At 35.3% G+C, this 23,554-nt stretch overlaps 1 protein-coding gene across 11 annotated transcripts in view; it reads right to left on the minus strand.

Annotated features, from left to right (window-relative positions):
* Window positions 1-23,554, minus strand: part of Bbx (BBX high mobility group box domain containing) — a 223,327-nt gene that overhangs the window by 97,648 nt on the left and 102,125 nt on the right. Inside the window, exon 2 of one of the 11 annotated variants that reach the window (XM_090346947.1) lies at window positions 15,068-15,184. The exons of the other annotated variants lie outside the window; for them this stretch is intronic. The gene's annotated coding sequence lies outside the window, so the exon portion shown is untranslated. The remainder of the gene's footprint in view (window positions 1-15,067; window positions 15,185-23,554) is intronic. 11 annotated transcript variants of the gene reach the window in all.

Below are 23,554 nucleotides of genomic sequence, written 5' to 3' on the forward strand. Positions count from 1 at the left end.
AGGAAACTAACAAATGTCCCTTTCTTAAAGATTTCTTAAAAGTCAATAATCTTCTTTCTTTCCTCTAGCTTCCTTCTTCTTACTCTTACTTCTAACAACTCCATTAGTCAACATCTGCCTTATACTAAAAGAACAAAATTGGTTTTACATGTATTTCACCTATGTAGGCCTGATTTTCACTCCCCAACTGTTAACTATCCTCTTTGCATTTCAGCACACTTCATTAGGAATTTCTGTTGTCTTTGTGTGTGTTTATGTATATGAATGTGTGCATACATATGTTTAGGTTATATGTCTATACAGATTTCTCTAAGCATGTCTTTGGCATTCTGAGTTGAACTAATCTTTTGGGCAAGGTTGTTTCAGTCCTCACACTGAGTTAACTTATAGGGAAGTAGTCAAGGGGTCACTCAAATAATGTCTCACAAGTTTCTAAACACTCCCTAGCAGATGGTGGAATGCTCAGTTGAGAATCACCTACTAAGACTCCTGAAAAAACAAACAAAAAACCCCATAAATTTCAATTACATCAACTACACCTTTCCCCTAGCTACTTTCAAGCAAGGCTAAGTTACTACATTCTTAAAGTGATGCTGACTGACGAATAATTCTATGCAACTGGATTGTTTATTATCAAGATGTCATGAAACTTCTATATCAACTAATACTTTTATTTGTGACTACCTGTGAGCTAACTAAATTGGTATCTTAAAACCAAACTGATCTTACTAAAACGGGTTTATCATTATCATCATGCTTTAACTCATCAGGGATCATGTCAAAAAGCATTACAGGGCCGGGAGTTTGGCCTAGTGGTAGACTGCTTGCCTAGCATGCACAAAGGCCTGGGTTCAATTCCTTGGAAATCGAGGAATTTTTCCTAGGAAAATGCTGGAGTTGGTGCTAAGGCTCAAGTGCTAGAGCTCCAGCCTTGAGAAAGTCCAAGGTCAGTGCTCAGGCCCTGAGCTCAATCCCAGGACTGGCGAAAAAAAGAAAAGCTTTACAGAGAGCAAGTGAATCGCTCCTTACTCTGCTCAGGGTAGCATGCATAAAGATGTATGTGCCAAGACCTAGTGGGACATACTAAATTTAATTTTACATATTTTAGGGCTTCTAGTCAGCAGAATAATGCAAAACTGCAAAGTCTTTTTAAAAATATGAAATGCCATTGCAAACCTTGCAGCACAATAATAAAGACTGAATCTGTTACATGAGATGAACAGTTACCCAAGATTGTAAATGCATTTTTAACTCGAAGACATTCATTATCACTACATATGAAAATTGAAACCAGTACTTTCCTATCTACATGTGCAGCGAGCTTTCATGGACACATCAACAACTGAAGGGGCGTTTTAAATGCTCTCTAAGCATTACGTAAATAGTAGTATCACTGGCTTCTGACTGAAAGCCTGCCCTTTTCCTGCTCCTTCTTTGAACACGTATAATTACACTGTCAGGTACAGAAGTCTCCGTGCCTTCATAATTTGGCTCTCTTGCTGGTTCCAACTCAATCAATTGCTTTCATTTTACTTAGAAACTACTTCACCCTTGCTTTTGCAGGGCTACTAGCACTTGTACTCCTTGGCCTCTTTTTAGATACCCTGGAGTTTTGAAATCCTGTTAGGATTTCTGGATAATCTTTCCATGCAAGAACTATCATTGGAGGGCCAGGAGTTTGGCCTAGTGGTTAAAGTGCTTGCCTAGCACGCATGAAGACCCGGGTTCGATTCCTCGGTACCACATACATAGAAAAAAGCCAGAAGTGGTGCTGAGGCTCAAGTGTTAGAGCTCTAGCCTTGAGAAAGTCCAAGGGCAGTGCTCAGGCCCTGAGCTAAGCCCAGGACTGGCAAAAAAAAAAAAAGAACTATCATTGGAGATGGTGAATAAGTCCATCTCAGAAGTAGCTCCAGTTAAAACAATGACCCAGAGTGTTTCTATCCCTTGCTCTGTGAACAGCTTTTCCAGACCTTAAGACCCATGTGGCCAAGGAAAAAGAGTTTGATCTCATTTCTCAATCATCCAAACATAGAACTCTCTTGTCAGTGTATTACCACTTCTGCCCAAAAGTAATTCTTATGGGCTCTACAGGAAGCATGTCAAATCTTCAATTTTGTTCCTGCTATATATATGTTCCTGCCAAAATTTCCTATTCCTTGGGACTCAGACCACATTTTCTTGCTGAGGCTGATAACTACTACCAGATTTTCCCTGTTCCAATTTCAGTCTGACTGGTACCAAACTGTCACAGGCTGAGTTATTACAATGAGACAGATATTAAGTAGCACAAATGTTTTCTGATCTATGGCTATTATCACCAATTTTTTCATGCCTTCAATATTTTTTAATATTACAAACTTTTTTAAGGATAAGAAAAGCAGAGTTTCCCATGTCACAGTACAGGTTTGTGGGTGTCAGGTATGTTTGGAAATGTTTTACATAGTGAATAGGCAATACAACCAAATGATATAAAAGTCTTTGCATTGAAATATAATTCTAAAGTTTACACAAGTCTAGATACTTGTGAGCAATCAAGCATCAGAGAAAGAATTCTATTTCAATTACATCAAGAATACTGCAGTGATTCAGTGATTCTAAACAACTGTAAGGTGCCATCTAGTGGACATTTTATAGTTTCTCTGCTCACTCACACTTAAATTTTGATAAAATATACCCCTCTATCCATCACCCCAACAAGAAGATACAATTTTTAAAATTTTTATACAAAATAACCTTTTAAAAAAACTAGCCCTAACAGCATTTCCTCACCAATTATTGATTTGAGCTAATTGGCAAAAAAAACATGCATATGCACATACATCTGTGATTGTTAATATTGATTTTAAGTTTTAAGTAGAATATATGCTACACTACGAAGAGCAGAAGCAATCCAATTATCTCCTAAAAGGTTCAAGACCTATAGATAGGCCTGATACCCTAGCCTGAAAAGCGGTCCAATTTAACAAGTATATTCTCACTCAATTTAGCTGATAATAATTGAAGATTGACATTATTATTTCAGGAAGGTGAGTTCTGTTAGTTCAGACTATAAGAATACAAACCCAGTTGTTAGTGATGTTGTGTTTATACACAGCTGCAAAGCCCTTCTTATTGCAGTCAGATATGGGGAACAGGTCAGAGCTAATTAAAATAAAAACAGTATAAACACATAATCAGAGTAAGCAGAGGATAGAGATATTCAAATAATTAAGACTATTAGCTTGAAATAATTCAGGTAGAAGAGTGTTTGGGGGAGGTTTTACTAACTTTGAAAAAAAAACTTGATCCATTTTTTTAAGTTTACAATCTTCTAATGATTTTTATACTCCCATATTATAAAACAAAAATTATTAATTTATCTGGAAGATATTACTCATTGATGAAAAGTTTTTACTTTGAGTAAGAGATGTCAAAAGCATGTCATAACTGATTTCCTTAGAAAAATATTGCGTTTACTGTAACTGTTCCTAGTGTCACACATAATTTGCAGGATAATTTCTGTCAAAAGAGCTATGCTAAACACGAAACCGTTAATTCTATAGAATTGATAGACTACAAATCCAGCTCCTGACTATCATTTTGTCCTCCAATTTATATATGAGAATAATAGGGCCTGTGAATTAAGATTTGCTAAACTTTACCAAATCAATCTCTTGACCAGAAGTTAGAACTCTTTCTACGTATCAAAATGTCTTTCCATTTTTCTCTAAGTGAGTGTCCACTTACTTTCCTTCCAGCTATGAACCAATTCCATTCTCTATGAGCTTACAATTTTACCTGGGATTTTTTTTTTTAAAACCAGATTTGAGGCAGTTAGTGCTTGTATGTTAACTCTTATAGTTGAAATATTTGTTATTATTTGCTGTGTTCTATTACTCACAGAACAATATTCTGACAAAGTAAATACATAAATAAATAAATGAATAAATAAATAAATGAAAGTCTGGATACAAACACTGATTTTAAAGCAAAAGAAAGTATTGGCTAAATCACCTAACGCTAAAGCTCACTTAGTCCATTTAGCCCTTAGAGATGGCCTCTACACTTCTAAATTATCTCTAAGGCTGTTATTTCCTGAAAACATAGGAATTTCAGCTCAGGAAAGCTTATCAGGCCCATTCCCAATACCACTTCTTCAAGAAAAGGCTTTTAATAGACGTCTAAGGAGAACAGTGACAGGACAGAATCTAAAAGGGTCCTTTGTAGGTTATATGTGAATTGCTTTTGAAAAAGTCTCTGTCGACATCTTACTTTGGCTACTCCTCTGTACAAACTACTGTGGGAGTCTAAGAAAAGCAGCTTTGAGATATGCAAGCACACAGATTTTGTACTGCTGCCACCAGTTTGTAGCTACTGCCAGAGCAGAAGAGTGGGTCAAAGCAATTCTACACATTTCACTCCTCAATGTCTCCATGTACTTGGCAGTGATACACTGGACTCAGTCATCCAGTTTGAATGTCCAGCAGCATCTCTAAGTCATTACCAGGGCAAACATTTCCCAACAAAACTCAGCATGACATAAAAACTTTAAAATTTCCATACCAGAAAGGTCTTTTTTTTTAATTTGCCTATTATATGCTTTAGAGTAATCTGAGAAAAACTGACAGAATAGTGAATGACATATAGCTGCCTATGTGTACACTGAATATTCAGATATACCTTTCGAGATCAAAAGCATTAGTAAGCTAGGCGTGGTGGCTCACACATGTAATCCTAGCTACTCAGGAAGCTGAGCTCTGAGGATTAAGGTTCAAAGGTAGCCCGGGCACAAAAGGACCTGAGACTCTTCTCTGCAATCAACCTATAGAAAATAGGAACGTGGGGCTTGGTGCCCAGGCCAAGCTCAGACCCCATTACCCACACACACACAAAAAGCATTAAAGCATTAGTAGTACTTATTAAAAGAATAAACTACAAATATCAAGCAAAGTCTGTACTACCATTACATAGCTAGAGGTTTTCCAAAGATAGTTATATGTGAAGTCCTCAATTCCATAACCCTCTGACACTTGTAAAGAATGAAAAATGATTTATCTATTTACCGGCTTTGCTTTTCCCTTGAAAATACCTATCACCACAAGTATTATTAATCATTTCAATAAAATCACATCATATGAAAGGTTTTTGGTTTTTTTTTTTACCTAACGGAGAATGATTTAACTATATTTTGTGATTATAACTCTTTGTAAAGAACAGTTCTTACCTACTTGTAAATGAAATACTTGAAGACCATCACAGGAGCTAACTGCTCTTTTATACAAACTGCTAAATCAGTACTTTACATGAAAACAAACTACATACTGATCTGGTATCATAGCTCACACCTATAATCTTCACACAGAAGGCTGAGTCAGTATTCTGACATTAAATATTTCCAACAGCCTATTTCCAAGAGGCTTCTTCATTTAAAATAATTCTAATGTGATATGGTATACTAATTTACAATAAAGTTTACAATAGCCAAGTGTTGTCCAACAGTAAATCTCCAAATTTAAAGTAGGCAAAGAAGATGATTACTGGAGACAAAACTTCCACTCAGAATTTTACTATTCCTTCAATTCAATTCTCAAACAACCTATACCTTGAATTTTGTAAAAAAAAAAAAAAAAAAAAAAAAAAAAAAAAAAAAAAAAAAAAAGTTCAATTGTTAAATAGAAAAAGAAAACCTATGATTCCTGTGGGCTTTTTTTCCCCAAGTGCAGAGTAAGTAAAACAAAAATACTAGACTTCTTAAAATGCAGAACTAAAACTATTAAAAATAGATATCAAATGACTATTTTCTCAGAAACAGTTGAACTTTTATAAATGGAGTAGAAAAATTTACTATTATGCCCCAAGAAAAATGCTTTGCTGGAATCAAACAAATCTCAATCTCATTGCTAAATCCCACAACAGGGTTTTTGCTATTATGTAACTCCTATCATATTTTTTTTTTTTTGCCAGTCCTGGGCTTGAGCTCAGGGCCTAAGCACTGTCCTTGGACTTCCTCAAGGCTAGATAGAGCTCTACCACTTGAGCCTCAACAACACTTCCGGCTTTTTTCTATGTATGTGATACCGAGGAATAGAACCCGGGTCTTTATGCGTGCTAGGCAAGCACTCTACCACTAGCCCAAACTCCCAGCTCCTTCTATCATTTCTATTAAGAATTTTTTTCTCTATTGGCTGTACTTCTTGTCCTAATGTGGACAATTACACCATAAGTCTACTAGTCTCTCTTTCAGATTCTTCATTATACCACTTCTATCTTTAACTTCCAGATAACTCATACCATATTTGTTTTTGAGGAAGCAGTAATCGTACACCTTAGATGATGTTTCTAAAGGACTACCATTTGTTTTTATACACAGCACACTCTATGAAATACCGTGTGCTCAACAAGCTGAAAACCATGTGTTATTCTGAATTCCTTCAATTTAAAGCACCACTTTGTATCCTATATAAAGTAGAAAGAATCTTTTAATATTAACCGGTCAAATCCTCCTAATACTTTTCATGTTATGAATTGAAGATAAGAAAAATCTTATATAATCTGTGCTAATAGTGGTATAAGAACACGCAAAATACACATGGGGAACTAAGATAAAGAAATACCTAAGATCTTACACAAGTGAATTTAAGGCACCCGCTCTAATTCCTAATTCAAAAGTATAGCCATAAGATTATGCTTCATCTGAAAATGATTAAATGGAAGGCAGCATTTTTTATTTTCCAAGTTTTACTAGTAACTTTTATCACTAGTCCGGATTAGGTGCTTAAGACTTTTCCAAAAGCACATCAGTCTTTCTGTAGCCACCAACATTTCGAGAAATGCGTATCAAGAAATAGAACCTTAAAATAGAATTTGTTAGGCATGATATGTGTTACTTTAATGCACTATTCCATTATGGCTATTATGCTGAGGACTTAATGCTCTTTAGCTACCTAAACATTTACAGTACTTGTCTGTCAAAGAGACAATTGGTTTGCCATAAATGGATCCAGTGACATGTGTGAATAGTTTTACACTGCTGCACTCATTTTACAGTTCCTGAAACTCTTTTGGGACTTCATTTTCAATATGCTTCTGGCCTTGTCTATTTCATTCTTTGAATTGATTTTCTTCGGTTAACTAAAGTATTCGTTGCTTTTCACCAAGTAACACACATAAAATTACAGCTTTTCCTTGTCTTATGAATTACTGAGATGTATCCCCTCACAAGTGGATCTTAAGGTGGAAGATTCTGAGTTTTCCTCTGAGGATCAAAAATTTTCAGGTACTCAAGAGGCTGACATCTGGAAGACCACTGTCCAAAGCTAACCAGAGCAGAATAAAAAAGCCTGGGTAGAGATGTAGCTCAAGTGGGAGAGCTCCCGCTGGGCAAAAAAGAGAACAAGTGGGAGCTCTGGTGCCACATGTTCACAAAAAAAAAATTAAAAATGTTGAACTATCCAAATGTCTACAAATTTCAGCCTAGGAACTCACTACAGTTCTTCAAGTTATAGACAGAAGCTCTTAGTAACAAAAATTTAATTTGAATGCTTATTTTGATTTCTTTACATATTCAAAGTCAAATAATTTTGTTAGGCAACTACAAAACACTAGGCCAAATCAAGGAACATATTTCAGATTCTTGTTTATGAACGTATTGGTTTTGTTTATTTTTTTTGTTTGTTTGTCATGGGGCTTGAACTCTGGGTCTGAGATCTTCAGCTCAAAGCTAGTGCTCTACCACTTGAGACACAACGTCAGTTCTGGTTTTCTGGTGGTTAATTGGAGATAAGAGTCACAGGGACTTTTGTGCCCAAGCTGACTTTGAACCACAATCCTCAGATCTCAGCCTCCTGACTAGCTAGGATTATAGTTGTCACTGGCACCCACCCTAAAGTTATTTTTTATTAAGGAAATATAAATTGTGCAAAGAAATAAAAATTAAGACTACCCTAAAAAAATAAAAACAAAATTCATGCAACAGAACAGTATCCTGAAACTGACAGATATTCCTCAGTGAACCACATTTTTGGAAAATTGCTTTTGGAAATAAATGAGAGGTGAAAGGGGGAGTTATTGTCATGTACTGAGTATCTATCTATACATGCTTATTTAAATTTCTAACCTCTTCTAAAAAATATGTTTTTAAAATTAGAAACATTATTCATGTGATGACATTAAGACCTTCACTAAATTAAAAAATAAGCTTTACTACATCTCATTAATTTAGTCAAGCATACCAAGAATTTTTATATTGGCAATACAAATAGAAGTTTCTAGCTAAATTTCAATGTATAAAAATACTGATCAAAACCATTTATTAAGCATTCCAGTTTGCTACATAATTTATATTCCTGGATATCTGAAACATTCATCTTATTGCTTATACAGTAATCTTTCCTTATCAAGTAGTTTCAGTTCTGTTGGTCAAGTAGAATCAGGACATATTAAATGAAATATTCCAAAATAACCCAGGAGTGGTAACAGAAAAAAAGCAGTTGCCTCTTAGAGGGCCCCATAAAATCATAATGGAAGAAGATAAAGTCTCTTGATTGCGCCAACCCTAAGTACAAAAAATAAAACAGAATCTTTGATGGAAACAGTCTTGGTAACCATCTAAAATTGAATTATTTCAAACAGATCAACCAAAACCTCTAGCATATTTTTTTTAAACTTAAAAGGAAAAAGAATCATATTCGTACCAGACCTTGATTAAGATTCAATATGGCAAAAAACAGTCTGAATTTTAAACACAAAAATCAGCTAAGTAGATTTTCTTCAGTTAAAAAAAAAATCTCTCCATGTCTACCATGCCTCTGAAATCTAGTTCTCTGACTTAAGAGTTAGTTCCATAGCACTTATTTCCCTGGAACAAGATAGTTCTAAACAGTTGGCAGGTGGCCAAGTGAAGGCAATGTAAACAATATGTTTACTGGTCAGCTGAAGGCTCACAGAAATAGGCTGACTCTCACCTAATTACAACAAATGTATAGGATACATTTGTTAGTGCTATGTAGGCATTAAATAAGAGCAAATAACTGAAAGTGGATGGAAACCACAGCCAAGATTCCTATAAACTCAAACTAGACTCAACCTAAGAACAATGTTGCCATCAATTAAATGAGACAGTGCCTGTCTAACATAGAAAATGCAAGTTAAGTGCTAACTAGCTAAGGATAAAAGAAACACACTTTAGAGTAAGACTTAGTGGGAAGAAACAAGTTGGCATATAACCAGAAGAAAATCCTATTTGGTGATCCTTAACATATTGATGTTTAGGTGAGCTCCCTGAAGGATACCAATCCTTTAAATCAGTTTTAGGGCAGCTGCTTTTACTAGTTTCGAAAATATATATACTAACCAATTTATCTTCCATTAGTAAGACTTCAGTTTTTTAGAATAATAAATGGTAATACATTAGGAAATTCACTTCAGGAAAACAGCTTTATTGTTCATTTATATTTCCTCAACATCAACACATCCTCTAGACTATTTTACTGCTTTGCTTTTCCATATATAAAATCTCAGAGAAAATGACAACTTATTCAGTAATAACTAACTTTGTACCTGGTTAGACGCTAATAACAAAATGGTCAATAAACTTTACTTGTATATAATTACTTGGAGATTTATATAAACATCAAGAAGTTACTTTTATTTCATTACCCATTTTGCTTTATAGCAGATGTAAGAGTAGACATTAAATATGTAGTTAAAAATTCATTCTTGTTTTAGCATTTAATTTTTCTAAGGAAAGTATATTCACTCTATACAAGATTTGTCATTACGCATTTGTAGCTGGGAAAATTTTATGGAATGTTTATGTTTATGAGGTTTGCAGTATACTTAAGGAAAGTCCAACTTATTAACAGTCAAGGTCATTTTTGATACTTGTTGCATCTGAAATCAGAGATTAAATAGCTTCCTTTCATGAGACACTAAATTTAAGAATACTAAATGAACGCTATAGGTTCAAAGAAGTACTTACAAACCTAACATAAGAAAATACTAAGATGTTAGAAATGAACTCTACCACTTACGGGGAGTGATGGAGTAGGAAGGGAAAGTGGGAGAAAAACATAGGAGATGTAACAATGTCCAACAAGAAATGTACTCACTACCTTACAGAACTGTAACCCCTCTGTACACCACCTTGACAATAAAGTTAAATTAAAAAGAAATACTAAGGAATTGATACTACTAAAGAAACGTCACTGATTTGAAATCATTAATATGTTAATGTGATTACTTACTAGATCAAGCCTTTTACATTAACTAAAGGTACAATCTAAGAGTAATTAGAGTATATATTCTAACAATAACATTTTATGTCATGCAATTTCTCCTATTTTTCCCTTACATGCATAAAAGGATGTTGCATTCCTTGTATTTCCAAGGGACAAAAAGGGAATCTGTTCTTGACATAAGACAGTACTATCTGCTTCTTTAGAAAACTGTATACTTAGCATAATATATTTTCTTGGAGTTTTGTTAAGTAAGCAGCAAGGAAGGGTGAATTATCACAGACAATATGGCTTCTTATGCCCATTACTATATAGCTCTGTGTGTTTTGTGTTTTCAATTTATGGAGGCTAGAGGTAGGAGGTTAACAACTAGGCTTTTAATAAGTAATCGAGTATTTTAAAAGACTGAGATGATTTTTAACATTTAAATTCTAAACTTGAATTCAAATTAAGCATGTTAATAAAAATAAATCCTTCAAGCAAAGCACCAGTAAGTCATCCTGTATCTTAGCTACTCATGAGACTGAGATTTGATGATATTGGTTCATAGCTAGCCCAGGCAAGAAAGTCCATGAAACTTATCTCCAATTAACCACCAAAAACCTTGAAGTAAAGCTATGGATCTAATGGTAGAGTCTTAAACACAAAAGCTAAGAGACAGCACACAGGCATTAATAAGTTCCAGCCCCAGTATTGGCCCATAAAAAATTTGTTCAGAAGTTTTCTTCTTAAGTTTGTAAGATAAAAAATTCTTCCTGACTGGTGCTGGTGAAGGCTCATGGCTGTAATCCTAGCTACTCAGGACACTGAAATCTGAGGCTTTCATTCAAAGTCAGTCCAGGCACCAAAAGTCCATAAGACTCTTATTTCCAATTAACCTCCAGAAAACCAAAAACGGTGGCTCAAGTGGTAGAGTCTTAGCCTTGAGCAGAAGAGCTCAGGAACAATGCTCAGGACCAGAGTTCAAGCTCCATGACCGACTAGGAAAAAAAAAAAAAGTTTCCTGTCTTAAGCCTAAACTTGCAGACTTACATAGGTTGTTTATTAAACTAATCAATAAGAGATATCATTTGGATCTCTAAAGTCAGGAGAAACCAAGTTGACTTGGTCAATACACAGCCCTCTACATAACTCTCTGACCTGGTCATAAGAAGTATAAAGGAGCAGTATTTATGACCAATCATAGTTAAAATAGAGTTGCAACTCCTACCCTGTGCTACCTAACCTCTGGCAATGTTTGGTTTTGGTGAGAATTCAAAGGTGACTATAGTGAAGCTCCTTTTAGGAACTATGACATGTGAGAAGAACAGCCAAATAACTCTTAGAAAGTGGCTAGAGTTCTATTTCAGCTTTGGTTAGAACTGAAGTTCCTTTAACAGCAATCAGAAGAAAACAAGGAAAGGAATCCAGACCCTCACTCACCATTTACTTGCAGCTGAGGAATCCTTACCAGAAAAGGGAGAGCAGAAAGGAATGGACAACCTTCTAGCAGGTGAAGACATCATTACTCCAAGGAAAAACCGAACAGGACAAAACCAACACCTACTCACAGATAGTAAGTGGAGTGCAAAAAGACTATGAAGTTAAGTTGTACAGCAAATAACAAAGGATAAGATGAGCTGCTCTGGACACAGAAGAAAGATTGGAGAAAGAAAAGTAGAAGCAAGAGGATAGAATTCAAGCTTTGCACTAAATAATATCTGGGTCGGGAAGTTAAAAGCATTCATGATAATTTCTCAAAGAAACCTATGTGTCTTTTTTCTCTAGAACCAATCAGCCCTAATCACAAGAAAAGGGAGTTCAATATATAGCCTACTGATTATGGCTATGGGAGACTGGCAAGTCACTGTGACACAAACCTAGTAAGGTAGAAAGATTTGGGTCCTAGTGATGGTGTACAAAGCAAATAAAATTTCAATCACAAAGGACAATACAAAGATGTTGGCATATAGCTGGGCGAGGTGCTCACGGCTGTAATCCTAGCTACTCCGGAGGCTGAGATCTGGAGATCGCAGTTCAAAAGCCAGCCCAGGCACTAAAGGCCTTGAGACTCTTATCTCCAATTAACAACACGCAAAGGGGTAGGGCAGCAGCCTTGAGCTAAAGAGCTCAGAGACAGGCGCAACCCAGGCCCAGAGTCCAAGCCCCATGAAGGACCAAAAAAAGTTGACACGTAAGGGAATATTAGAGACTCCAGATCTACTTGTTTCATGTTTTCAAAAACAACTTTAGTAAACTAGGTGCAGTGGCTCATGCCTATAATCCTAGCTAATCTGGAGGCTGAGTTCTGAGGATCAAAATTCAAAGCTAGCCAGCACAAAAGGACCTGAAACTGTTATCTCCAATTAACCCCTAGAAAATGGGAAGTGGGGCTTAGCTCAAGGGTAGGGTGGTAGCCTTGAACTGAAGAGCTCAGGGACAGTGCCCAGGCAGAGTTCAAGCCCCATGACCCCCCCCAAAAAAAACAACAACAAACACTGAAGTTCAAGACAGGATTTGCTTATGGTTTAACAAAGCCTCACACTGGCAGAACCATTTCTAATACTCAGGATTTTTGCCCTATACCTTTATGGAAATTAATTGTTCCTGAGTTGAGAAAAATATTTCAGTGCTTATAACATTTACATATTTCCTGTCTTTATTTTTTAAAAATAGCCATGAAACTGTAAGTAGGCAGTAGGATAAATCCTGATAGCATTCTCTGGAAAACGTAAGAAAATAGATGCAGTGGGAACAAGCTTTGACAAAATGCACAATACTGAGATCCATCAACTAAAACCAAATTCTTTCTATTATGAGGTTACAAGGAACTTCTGATGTTAAAATTGGAATGAAATATAAGCATAATCAAGATAGCCCCAAAGGTCTTATTAGCTAAGGAAATCAAGTAGCTGAAGGACACAACGGGGGGGGGGGGGGAGGAAGAGTGGCAAATACAACTTATGTCATTTACTCACACTTTTAGAACTTTTGTAAGGCAGAAAAAGAAGTTTATGAAATCATTACAGCTTGCAAACAATCCGCTATGGAATAATATGTACATAAAGAGGGCCAATGTGGGATTCAAGAATTTATCCTCTACAACTTTATTACAAAACACACACACACACACACACACACACACACACAGAGATGGAAGTAGCCAAAATAGCTACTGAAACAAAGTAAACTAGTATTTTCAAGTACAAACAACTACAAACATAAATGAATTTCAAGTACAAAATAAAATCAAGAGAGGCATGACTTACAAAAGAAACTACAAGGAGCTACAAAAGAAGCGATATACAATTATTTACATATAATTACACACAAGAAAATTTAATGCTGATAGTGAATATGCGAAAAACTATTTTTTAAAAAGAGGTAGTATGGGACCAGGAGTTTGGCCTAGTGGTAGAGTGCTTGCCTAGCATGCACAAAGACCCAGGTTCGATTCCTTGGTATCACATACATAGGAAAAAGCCAGAAATGGTTCTATAGCTCAAGTAGTAGAGCTCTAGCATTGAGAAAGCACAAGGACAGTGCCCAGGCCCCGAGTTCAAGGCAAAAAGAGGTAGTAGTAAGCTCAACATTCATGAGTAAAGGATAAAAGAGAGGTGAAATAATTTGGCTGGGGTATATAGTAAGCCAGACACACACTGCTAATATTTTGTTTCCTGTATTAGGAACAGACATTTCAGTTATTCATGTTCATGTTATTTTTATACTTCATTTACATGTTATATGTATTCACTGTTATCATAACATTTTATAAGTACTAATGTGGTCACTTTTTTAAAGTGTCAGAAACTACTTAGTTAACATTATTTCAAAGGTATACAAAGCATCCTCAAGTAACAAGTACCTAACTTGTACTCAGAACTTTAATGTAGACAACTCCTTGTAGCAACTATTTTCAGTTGTAACGTAAATAATAAAACAAATTAAGTATTAATTGGTCAACGTTACACAGCCAGCAGCAGTGGAATTCAATCCACAGTAAACTCTATTAACCAATGTAAAAAATCATGATGTGTCAAGGTAGTACTGTCATACTACAAAAGTAGAAATAAATTCCCAACATAAAAAGAAAGCAGACTTTTTTATATTACAGTTTGGCATTTAAGATTCATTTTAGCATTTAAAATGTTCTATTTGTTACTCAGGAGGCTGAGATCTGAGGAGTAGGTTCAAAGTCAGGCAGGGCAGGAAAGTGAGACTCTTATTTCCAAGAAATTACTCAGATAAGGGCAGAAGTGGTGCTGTGACTCAAATGGTAGAGAACTAGCTTTGAGCATAAAGAAAGAGGCTCAGGCCTGGGCCCCGAGTTGAAATCCTAGGACCTGGAGAAAATATGTTCTATTTGTTTACATTTTGTCATAGTACTTCATACTTCATAATCCTAATTTTCCTTAAACTCTGTAAAATATAAAATATCAATTATGAGTAAACAAAGTCACGACTTGGTTGTAATTTTTAGCTATTAGCAGGCTATAATCAGCATTTCCAGCTGATTACACTACCCATAGGGACTCACTCACAGGCAAAGAACAAGCTTGCCAGAGCTGCACAGAAATCAGTCACTTCCACCCTCTTTTTCCTCATCTGTCATCAATGTGTTCTTCACAACCTAATACTTAGACTCACTCCATAAGCCCTAAGCTCCCTACATACAAAGTACACAACACATTTATATTAATAATATGGTCAGCTTTTAATTTTTTCATTTCATTTGCAAGTATCTAGCCTGCAAGAAGAAGGGAGAAGAATGTACAAGTTGATCTCTTCTGCACAATGCCCTACCTTCTCCTTCTCCAACCTACTACCAAGTGTACTCTGAAAGGAGTCACTTTTATAAATGTTGATTGACTTACTACAGTGGAATAATTGGCCTCTGGTATTTCTCAATACCCCAATGAATCCTTCTCATCTACAACATGCTGGAGATGATACCAGGTACAGCTAAAGGCTGGGCGGCGTCCTGAGGGTGCCTGGGACAAGAAAAACACACAGAGAGACCAGAGACAGTCAGGAGTGACACGAGAGGACACATGGAACCACCACAGGACAGAAATACAGAGTGAAGAAAGTTCAAGAGTTAGGAGTTAGTCACAGAGATAAAGGAGCCAGAAGTCAGAGACAGAGAAAAAGCTGGCAACCTCAACTTGGGTTTGGGTTTTAAGACCACATTTATAGTATTATTTGATCACAAAATATAGATCCTCATCTTACTAAACTTATACTCAATCATCCCACAATTTTGCCAAGACTTTTCTGAAATTATATCCTTAGCGATTGAAACTAATCCTTCTCAGGTGTCATTTTAAGATATACACATACAGAATCAGTTTTTGAAGTAAACCAGCTACAAATGTAAGGTATTTTTTTTTCTCCAACTTCAAAAATGAAGGTCTGAGAGTCCACATCATTTCATCAAGGTCACAGGCAAATAAATGATAATTGGGGCACCAAATCTTTTGACTCCGAAGTTCAGTTCTTTTCCTGATATTTATCCTATTAGAAATAGATACAACAGGGTCAGGAGCATGGCCTAGTGATGGAGTACTTGCCTAGCATGCACGAAGCCCTGGGTTCAATTCCTTGACCCACAAACACAGAAATAGCTGGAAGTGGTGCTGAGGCTCAAGTGGTAAAGCTCTGGCTTTGAGAACGTCAAAGGACAGTGCTCAGGCCCTGAGCTCAAGCCCAACACTGGCACAAAAAAAAAAAAAAAAAGATACAACATAAACCTAAATTTTCTAAAAAATCAAATTCAAGCTTCAATAACACAGGATAGAGTTGAGTTTCTTTGTGTAACCTTATGAGAGAATAAACTTACTTAGGCTTATTCATTATAACTTTTTAATGTTAAGGAAAATAAAGCAGAATAAAAGTATATCAGAATGAAAGAAATATTTAGGTTATTCATTATAATAATTTTTAAATGTTACAGAAAAATAAAGCAGATTAAAAGTATATGAGAATGACTAATTAGAATTTTAACTTTAAAAAAGAAGTTTGATTTAAGTCATTTGCTTTTACAGCGTTGTAATTTCATTGTCTTACAGATGCAACATACTTTAGCTGTCCAGAAAAATAAAAAGATGTCTGTACTTTAATGAATTCCTAGTAAAGGAATGGTCTCAAAATTACTTGCTCTTTAACATCTCACCTAACATCCATATTATGATACCACTTCAGGGCATTCCATTGAGTAGAATAATAATAACATATCACTCTTTGTAAGCATTAGTATTTTATCTTCAGAGATACTTATATATTACTAAATAATCATGCTCTTTCAGAATTAATTGATATAATTGCTAGAAAAGCTCCTCAATACAAGTACAAAGCATTTTGCTGGGTCTCACAGTAAAGTAAGACAATAAGAAAACACAAATAAAATTCTATTAAATTGTGCAATGTATCTTCAACAATGCTCAACATTTTTTAAAGAGTTTTCATGTAAGACCAAAAGTACAGTACAGCTCTGCCCTCTAGTGACTGGCTGGGTTTTGCTGCTTTGTTTTGTTTTTTAATTTAGTTTTAAACCTGTATTTTTTTTTCCAAACCATGATGGCAAATTTTTTTTTTATTCTTTCAGTGGTAAAAAAAAACATCTTGATAAAACTTTAAGATATTGGTTGGGGTATAAACACAATAAAGAGACTAGCGCTTAACAATTCTTTTTATACTGGAATAGACCTCATAAGTGTGGCAAATATCTTCATTCATTTTTTAAAATATAATCTATTTTTAATTCTTACATTTATATACACTTCATTTTGAAAAGGCCAAGGAATTTTATTTAATTCATGTGTTAAAAAACTATACATTTCGGGGCCAAGAGTTTGGCCTAGTGGTAGAGTGCTTGCCTAGCATGCAGAGTCCTGGGTTTGATTCTTCAGTATTGCATACATAGAAAAAGCTGGAAGTGGTGGTGTGGCTGAAGTGTCAGAGCTCTAGCCTTGAGAAAGCCAAAGGACAGTGCTCAGGCCCTGAGTTCAAGCCCCAAGACTGGCTAAAAAAAAAAAAAGAACTATAAATTTCAGGCTGGAAGTGTAGCCTAGGGGTAGAATGCTTGCCTAGCAGGCAGAGTCCTGGGCTTGATTCCTCAGTACCACATACACAAGAAAAAGCTAGAAGTGGTGCTGTGGCTCAAGTGGTAGAGCACTAGTCTTGAGAAAGCAAACAAAACAAAAAAACCTACAAATTTCATAGTTATAAAACTATTATTTTGGATTCTGAATATCAATTCTGTGTTTACTACACACAGTAAACATATAATGGAGCAAAAATACTATAAAAATTACACTGAATGTAATTTGCCCTTAATTATATAAATGGTATTCTTTAATTATCTTTAAGTATTTGTTCAAAAGAGTTGCCATTTAACAGTGTTAGATGAATCAAATACATCTTGACCAAGGGGACCCCTTTCACTGCCCTTGTTCCATCCTTCATTGTTCTTAATTTTGTAGGAGGTACACTAATTCTTGACTGCATTCTCTAACCCTTCTCTTTATTCTTAGCACTTCTCCACAAGGCTCCATCCCACTATTTTTTTTTTTTTTGCCAGTCCTGGAGCTTGAACTCAGGGCCTGAGCACTAAGCCATACTCTCCACTGAAAGGACTTGCTTATATTAAAATGTTCCTGTTGTGACTCCTGTGAGGAGCTAGTACATTTCATCAATTCTACCTCTACTCTCACTGATGCCAGTACATCACTTTTGTGTCTATAAATACTGTTAAATATAAACATTACATTGGTACACACAAATGTAAATATCTAAACATGTGAGGATAATCCAATGTGAGGCAAGATGATGACAGAGTTAAGAGCATAATACAGTAGCCAGATTGACAAAGTGTGAATTTCAGCTCTATCATTTATTAGCAGTGTTACTTCAGGAAGATTTTACCTCCTTGTGCTTCAACTCCTTCAACTCAACAAAGGAAATATAAGGAGGTGCTTACCAACACAAATGATTTTATAGGCTGGTAGGTAATTGGAGTACACGAGAATGTATTCATCAAACTTAATTGTACCTTTCTATTTTCACTAAATGCAGATTTTACATGAAAAATTGCCTATAAACACTGAATCTAGACAATAATATACATGCTAAATGAATCAAGAACAATATAGTGATTCCTGTAATTTACTTTTATATGCATGAAAACTTAAGCTGAATTGATGAGGGGTAGACATATTAAAAGATTTGCAATAAATGTAGTTGGAAGTGGCACTGTGGCTCAAGTGGTAGAGCACTAGCCTTGAGCTGAAGAGCTCAGGGTCAGCACCCAGGCCCAGAGTTCAAGCCCCACAACTGACAAACAAACAATTAAATAAAGAAAATGGCCAGAAAGAGCTGTAGTGAATTTCATAAAGAATTATTTAAAGAAAATGTACCTACCATTGTGTAATCACCAAGATGATAACAAGGACTAAAGCTACAAGACAATGTAAAGTATAAAAAATAAGATTACTTAACTTAAAAGTAGCAAACAGCAACATTCTTATTTATGCAAATGAGAAGTAGTTTATATGCTTTCCAAGTTGGCAGAAAAGAGAAGGAAGTAATGAGGCAGTGAACTCCCACACTGGGGCGAACGGTCCCATCACAAGTAGTACAGCTCAAATTTCAAATACATCATAAAACTGCATGAGATATGTATAGAACATAGTCTTTAAAAGTCAAAAAGAACTGGATATGAATTAATTAGCCAAAAAGTTCAGACAATTTAAATATTCTGACCTTCAGTTCTCATTTTACAGACTTTTAAATATTTTAAAGGAATTGTAAGTTCCTATAGATATAGGTTCCCATAGCCACTCACTGAAAGGTTTAGGAGAAAAAAATATACACAGATATACACCTAAAGAGAAATCAGCATATAAAATGAAATTAGGTTACAGCTTTCATTTTTATAATCACTTACTACCTAGAGTAAGTACTCCACACCTTACTATTAATCTCTGCAGATAGAAACAAAGTGATTATGAATCTAGTTCCTAGCTGAGAAATTGTACAGAAGATGACCCAAGTTATCTTAATATCTTTACTGAAAAATCTTTATTAAAAGAGTGTGCCTTATATAAAGTATCACTACATGCATTGTAAAAGAGGTAAAACTGATAGAACTCATTATTCATTCATTCCATGCCAATTATAATAAATATATGTCCTATGGGCAGAGTATCTAGGAAGAACACTTGATGACATTTTAAAGAAAGTCACTTTAATGTATTTGAGGAAATAATATTAGAACTTGGATGTACTTTGATGTGCAACAGTATAAAGTAGCATATTTCAAGAAAAGAATATTAAAAGTGCATTTACAGAAGATAAGTTCTGTGTTCCCAGAGAATAGATTTCTAAATAATTATAGATTTACTCTGTGAAGACAATAACAACCTACGGTTTCACCTAAAAAGATATCAAGAACTAGGCGCCTAAAGGAGAATACTGGCAATACTTTAAACCTTGGTTTCTACCTTGACCATTCTGAAAGAACTGCTTTTTCCAAGGTGTATTTGCTCATGGATTGCAAACTGAAAGATGTCTTTAGCCATGACCGCCAGAAAGCTGGACCAGAATGAAGGGCTAGGATAAGATACAGCTCCAGGGATAGATCACTAGTAACCTACTTCCTTCTGTCAGACCCCACCTCCTAAAGTAACTAGAATCTCTCAAAAAATACCACTAAGCCTTCAATACACGTTAGACTATGAGGATATTCCCCCTCTGAAGTCTTCACTGATCCTAATATGCAGGATTTATAATCTTCCTCAGAACACTTTCCATGTGTCCATGTGTGTGTGGGAGGGGGCGAAGGGAGGGGGGAGCTTTGATACTGGAGCTTGACCTCAGGGCCTTGTGCTCTTGCTTGGCTTTAGCCTTCATGACTACTACTTAAATCACACATATAGGTCCTTTTCAGAAATGATCAATTAAGTTAGATTTCACTTTATAATTCTAAAAGATTATATATTACTGCTCAAACAAAACAAACAATGCATTTAAATGTCTTCTGTAGACACTAAGTTTCTGCCTATTCTTGTTCATTCCCAGGAAACATCATTATGCAATTGACAATCTAGAGGCAAATAAGAGTATTCAGAAGACTTAAGGGAAGAAGTTCTAAAATATTTTAAATGTATAAAATATTGTACTACAGTGAAAATAATAAAAAAATTTTATGAGTTGAGGATTAAGCAAAAAACACATAGACATATTATTATTTCTACCACCAACAATATGTACAATAGCTTTACCAGAATAACTTATCTTTTCTTTAAAAAGTAAAACTCTAAGAGAATAAAAAATGCTAATTATCGCTTTAGCAGGACCAACTAAACTAGTAAACCTGGCAATTTTATCATTTACCTAAATGTTCACAGGGGAAAGATGGTAAACATGTTTCCATCTCTCAAATAGTGCAACAAGATAATATAGAGAGATTTGGCATTAAAGGAACTAACAGTGTCTGTTGATTTTTAATGTTTTTCAATTTAACTTGCCCTTTTGAGGGAGTACTGGAGCTCAAACTCAGGGTTTCTAACACTTGAACTATGCCCCTATTCCTTTTTACTTTAGTTTTTAAGATAAGGCCTTCTGCCTTGCCCAGACTTGTCTTGGACCACAATTCAATACCTACAGCCTCCTGAATAGTTTGAATTACAGAATGTGCCACTGCGCCCACTTTTCCCCACCAAAAACTGTTGTCCCCACCTCAAACTGTTGTCCTTTATCTCTACTTCCCAAGTAGCTGAGATTCTGAATTACCAAGTCCAGCCAATCTACTGATCTTTTTGTCACCTCCTTGGTGATCTGACAGCTTCAACAATGCTGAAGGTATAGTTAGTATTCAAAACCTGTATGGAGGTCAGAGTTTTGTGTTCTTGTCTATCTGAGCACTGCCTGAGTGCTTGGGAGGTGGGTATATATTATTTTGTACATACACCACACATTTGTAGGTTTTTGTTTTCTTTCATTTGGTAAATCTTCATGATAATTAGGGTAGCACAATTTATTACAACAGTGCTCACCACGTAAAAAATAGCTAAGATGTATTTTGAACCCAATTCTTCCACATCTGGCTAGCTAAAGAAATATGTATAGTCTAAGTCCCCATGATAATGCTTAGTATACTAAAACACTACCTGAAGAAGATACTCCTGCTGGGAAGAGAACCTTAGTACTAAATGGCCTTTTGGTAAATACTGAGGAACAATGACATAATTACATAATTGATTAGTCTTTTAATATTAGTAATATAGACACTATAAAGTTATAGAAGTCAACACAAAACCAAATGCAATATTATCACATATGCAGAGTAACTAGAATATCCTTTCCCCAGAATAAATCACCTAAAAGTGGCCCTAAAGTCAACTTTTCAGATACATATTAACTGAGCACAGGTGTCAGCTTCCCCAGATCTTATAGCCTGAAGTGAATCAATTTGCCTATCTTAAATCTCACAACTGCCATGTGCTCCACTCATGTGAAGTTACAGATGAAGTTAAGAGAAAAATTAATTATAAAGTTAACAAGTCTAAAACACTTGCTGACTGAGTGTATAAGACAAATGAGCTAAGAAATGCTCCAAATTGTGTTGTTATTCTCATTACCATTTACTGATTACAGTACTAACTACAAACATAGGGTCACAGAGAAGCCTTTCATTCTGAATACTCCTCTAACTTCAATCTGGGAAAACTAATTATCTCCACATAACCAGGCAATGCTTATTAATATCAAGTCAATGGACTTTATATTAAAGAAATGTGAACTGTGGTATTAATTCATTAAAGATGGAAACAGATGCCAAATCACCAGAAACTGAAACTGTGATAACAATACACACACACACACACACACACACACACACACACACACACACACACACCACCTGCACCATCATAATCTTCCCAAGATTAAAAACAAGGAAAATTTTTTGAATCTACACACAAACAAGCAAGTGCACTATTTACTTATCACTAATCTCCACTACCTATCAATGGATACACTTAGTAATCTGTGCAGTCATTCTACAGATATTCAATGAATTCTATTGTTTAATACTAAAGAAATTCAAACAATCATTATCTATCTTAACTATGTATACTGGAAGAAAGAAGGACAGGGAAGGGGAATGAGGAAAGGAGGGGACAAAAAGGGAGGGAGAAGGGGAAAGGAGGGAGGCAAGACAACAAATGGACCAAATGTATCAGATTTAGGGCTCCTTGCGTTCTGATGGTATAAGTTCAAAGACATAATCACAATTTTTTTGTTTACAAAGCCTTAAGGATATGTCACCTTCCTATTGAATTCTTAACTTACAAAGTAAAAGGGTACTGACTTGAAAAAAATGTGAGTTGGCCTGAATCTCCAATAAACAGAAATGTATATAACCCTCGCACTCTCTTGTTCCTCACAATAATGTTCAAATACATTCTATGCTTAGATAAAAATAAATACACATGGAAGCCAATCTTTACAATGATGCAATTTCTTCATTTTACAAATATCCTTGTTTGACTTAAACTTGATTCCTTCACTTGTAAGAACCTCATTTTCTGGCATGGTGACTTCAAAGCAAAAGAAATGTGGATTTAGAAACCTCCAAGTTTCTCCCAGCTCAAAGGTACCTAGGTTATTTTTAGATTCTGAAAAGACCAATTAAGATTCTTATTTATGCTTTAAACATAGAAAATATGCTTTTTTAACTTTCATTCATTTCATTTTTTGGTATACAAAACCAACTACATCTGTTATAGATAAAACTCAGAGGATGAAATCTCAATCTCCAATGCAAGGGCATAAAAGTGACATTAGAAAGGTGGGTGAGAACCTAAACCCAAAAGACCAAGTGTAAATTTTGAGAAGAGGAAGTGACACGGGAGCTTGCTAACTCTGTGAAGCACAGGGGAAGGATCCTGAGAGGACATAGTAAGCACAAAAAGTACTTAGTTATAGGGTAGGAAGAGAGATTTAACCCTAAACAAAATTTAACCAATATCTGGTCCATAGCCATCTAGCCTCCAGACTGTGAAAAGATAAATGGTGATTATGCCATCTAGTCAGTGGCATATTGCCCCAGCAGTTTGAGCAGGCAGCCTAATACAACTTGTGAGAGAGAATAACTTGAATTTTTGAAGTAGTTTTTATTATAATAGTAATTCAGTTTCACTGTAAATAATAGTTTACAAAAAAGAAGTTTTGGAAAATTGAAAAAAACTCAATTGCACTTTAAATAATAGTTTACAAAAAGAAGAAGTCTTAAAAAAAAGAGAAGAAGAGTCTTGGGAAATTGAAAAAAAATTCATTCCCTTTCTCCAAATTATTTTTAT

Source organism: Megascapheus bottae, chromosome 1 (assembly GCF_031878675.1).
Source record: "Megascapheus bottae isolate mThoBot1 chromosome 1, mThoBot2.hap1, whole genome shotgun sequence".
In the NCBI taxonomy this organism is placed as follows: domain Eukaryota; kingdom Metazoa; phylum Chordata; class Mammalia; order Rodentia; family Geomyidae; genus Megascapheus; species Megascapheus bottae.